This window comes from Triticum aestivum, chromosome 3D (assembly GCF_018294505.1).
Source record: "Triticum aestivum cultivar Chinese Spring chromosome 3D, IWGSC CS RefSeq v2.1, whole genome shotgun sequence".
Lineage (NCBI taxonomy): Eukaryota > Viridiplantae > Streptophyta > Magnoliopsida > Poales > Poaceae > Triticum > Triticum aestivum.
Genome location: NC_057802.1, coordinates 255,773,272 through 255,776,207, shown reverse-complemented (window position 1 = coordinate 255,776,207; position 2,936 = coordinate 255,773,272).

Here is a 2,936-nt window from a genome sequence, read left to right as displayed (position 1 = left end):
TCCGTCGGAGTCTTGGGACGACATATTTTCAGAACTACGCAGAAAACAGCAAGAAAAGAGAACAAAAGATTTTCTCTGCGATACGGTGGTTAACAGGTTCGGGAAGTATATATAGATTTTTTTATCTTGGAGGACAAGTACATGGAAGAAAAATGGAGTACGGAAGGTGTCCCAGGTGGGCACAACCCACCTGGGCGCGACGCGCCCTGGTGTCTTGTGCACACCAGGGGACGCTTCCAGGAAGTTTCTTTATTTCCAAAATTCTTAAATATTCCAAAACTGATAAAAAAATATTTTTGCGGATTTTTCGGAGCCCATTTACTTACCGTATCACGTACCTCCTTATTTTCATGATTCTGGAGTGTTCCGGAAGGACTCTTTTATGTGTTCTTCCGGTGTCAAAGTTTGGATAATATTACTTTCAACATTAATAGGCGTACCTGAGATATAATGCTTTATTCGTTGCCCATTGACAACCTTCGGGTTAGTACCTTCGGAATTATTTATTTTGATGGCTCCAGACTGGTAAACCTCCTCGATGATATATGGGCCTTCCCATTTTGAGAGGAGCTTTCCTGCAAAAAATCTAAAACGAGAGTTGTACAAAAGAACATATTCTCCGACTTTAAACTCACGCTTTTGGATTCTTTTGTCAGGCCATCTTTTAACCTTTTTCTTTGAATAACTTTGCATTTTCATAAGCTTGGGTTCTCCATTCATCTAATGAGCTAATATCAAATAACCCTTTTTCACCAGCAAGTTTGAAATCATAGTTGAGCTCTTTTACTGCCCAATATGCTTTATGTTCTAACTCAAGAGGCAAATGACAAGCTTATCCATAAACCATTTTATAAGGAGACATACCCATAGGATTTTTATATGCTGTTCTATAAGCCCAAAGTGCATCATCTAATTTCTTAGACCAATTCTTCCTGGACCTATTGACAGTCTTTTGCAAAATTAATTTTATTTCTCTATTGCTAAGTTCAACTTGACCACTAGACTGAGGATGATAGGGTGATGCAATTCTATGGTTAACATCATACTTAGCAAGCATTTTACGGAAAGCACCATGAATAAAGTGTGAACCACCATCCGTCATTAAATATCTAGGGACTCCAAACCTTGGGAAAATAACTTCCTTAAGCATTTTAATAGAGGTGTTGTGATCAGCACTACTGGTTGGAATAGCTTCTACCCATTTAGTAACATAATCAACAACAACCAAAATATTGTTGGAAATATGCCCTAGAGGCAATAATAAATGGTTATTATTATATTTCTTTGTTCATGGTAATTGTCTATTATTCATGCTATAATTGTATTGTCCGGAAATCGTAATACATGTGTGAATACATAGACCACAACGTGTCCCTAGTAAGCCTCTAGTTGACTAGCTCGTTGATCAACAGATAGTCATGGTTTCCTGACTATGGACATTGGATGTCATTGATAACGGGATCACATCATTAGGAGAATGATGTGATGGACAAGACCCAATCCTAAGCATAGCATAAAAGATCGTGTAGTTTCGTTTGCTAGAGCTTTTCCAATGTCAAGTATCTTTTCCTTAGACCATGAGATCGTGCAACTCCCGAATACCGTAGGAGTGCTTTGGGTGTGCCAAACGTCACAACGTAACTGGGTGACTATAAAGGTGCACTACGGGTATCTCCGAAAGTGTCTGTTGGGTTGGCACGGATCGAGACTGGGATTTGTCACTCCGTGTGACGGAGAGGTATCTCTGGGCCCACTCAGTAATGCATCATCATAATGAGCTCAATGTGACTAAGGCGTTAGTCACGAGATCATGCATTGCGGTACGAGTAAAGAGACTTGCCGGTAACGAGATTGAACAAGGTATTGGGATACCGACGATCGAATCTCGGGCAAGTAACATACCGATTGACAAAGGGAATTGCATACGGATTGATTGAATCCTCGACACCGTGGTTCATCCGATGAGATCATCGTGGAACATGTGGGAGCCAACATGGGTATCCAGATCCCGCTGTTGGTTATTGACCGGAGAGGCGTCTCGGTCATGTCTGCATGTCTCCCGAACCCGTAGGGTCTACACACTTAAGGCCCGGTGACGCTAGGGTTGTAGAGATATATGTATGCGGAAACCCTAAAGTTGTTCGGAGTCCCGGATGAGATCCCGGACGTCACGAGAGGTTTCGGAATGGTCCGGAGGTGAAGAATTATATATAGGAAGTCAAGTTTCGGCCACCGGGAAAGTTTCGGGGGTTACCGGTATTGTACCGGGACCACCGGAAGGGTCCCGGGGGTTCACCGGGTGGGGCCACCTATCCCGGAGGGCCCCGTGGGCTGAAAGTGGAAGGGAACCAGCCCTTTGTGGGCTGGGGCGCCCCCCTTGGGCCTCCCCCATGCGCCTAGGGTTGGGAACCCTGGGGGGGGGGAGCTTCCCCCTTGCCTTGGGGGGCAAGGCACCCCTTCCCCCCCTTTGGCCGCCGCCCCCCTTGGAGATCCCATCTCCCTGGGCCGGCGCCCCCCAGGGGGCCTATATAAACGGGGGGGGAGGGAGGGCAGCACACTACAGCCTTGGGCGCCTCCCTCCTCCCCTGCAACACCTCTCTCTCTCTCGCAGAAGCTTGGCGAAGCCCTGCCGAAGACCCGCTACATCCACCACCACGCCGTCGTGCTGTTGGATCTCCATCAACCTCTCCTTCCCCCTTGCTGGATCAAGAAGGAGGATACGTTGCTGCACCGTACGTGTGTTGAACGCGGAGGTGCCGTCCGTTCGGCACTCGGTCATCGGTGATTTGGATCACGGCGAGTACGACTCCGTCATCCACGTTCATTGGAACGCTTCCGCTCGCGATCTACAAGGGTATGTAGATGCACTCCCTTCCCCTCGTTGCTAGTACACTCCATAGATGCATCTTGGTGAGCGTAGGAAAATTTTAAAATTA